The sequence below is a fragment of the Chaetura pelagica genome, unplaced genomic scaffold (assembly GCF_000747805.2).
Source record: "Chaetura pelagica isolate M959 unplaced genomic scaffold, ChaPel_1.0 scaffold12, whole genome shotgun sequence".
NCBI lineage: Eukaryota > Metazoa > Chordata > Aves > Apodiformes > Apodidae > Chaetura > Chaetura pelagica.
In genome coordinates this window covers 1,678,316-1,678,762 of record NW_009952801.1, presented here as the reverse complement: position 1 = coordinate 1,678,762, position 447 = coordinate 1,678,316, and positions in this window count along the sequence as shown.

Here is a 447-nt window from a genome sequence, read left to right as displayed (position 1 = left end):
TCTGCGTGGGAATGGTACTATGTACAATCTCATGGCAGATGTACAGTTCTCCCATGCAACCAGGTTACCATTATCTCCATCTTTGCTAAGAGCTAAGAACTAACTGAGTTACTTAGTGTGTGTTGTCTCACACTTTAAATAAATTAAAGTCACATATGCTGTCATACTGGCTCACAGAATTCATTACTAGACTATGGGTGTTTGCAAAAGTGTGAATTCTAGATGAATGTCTTTGAAAAGAGCATCTATCCTCGGAGAACCAGAAAGTGGGGACTTCAGGAAGTGTTTGGTCTACCAACAGAGGAGACCTTGCTCTCAGGATAGATGAAGGGTGCTTCTGCTAGGCTGAATGAAGTCAGAGACTCTTTTATTCTCAGTGGTCAGTGATGCCCTGTTCTTTTTCCTCCTATACTTTCCCCTTCACCAAAATGTTAATGAAATCAGCAG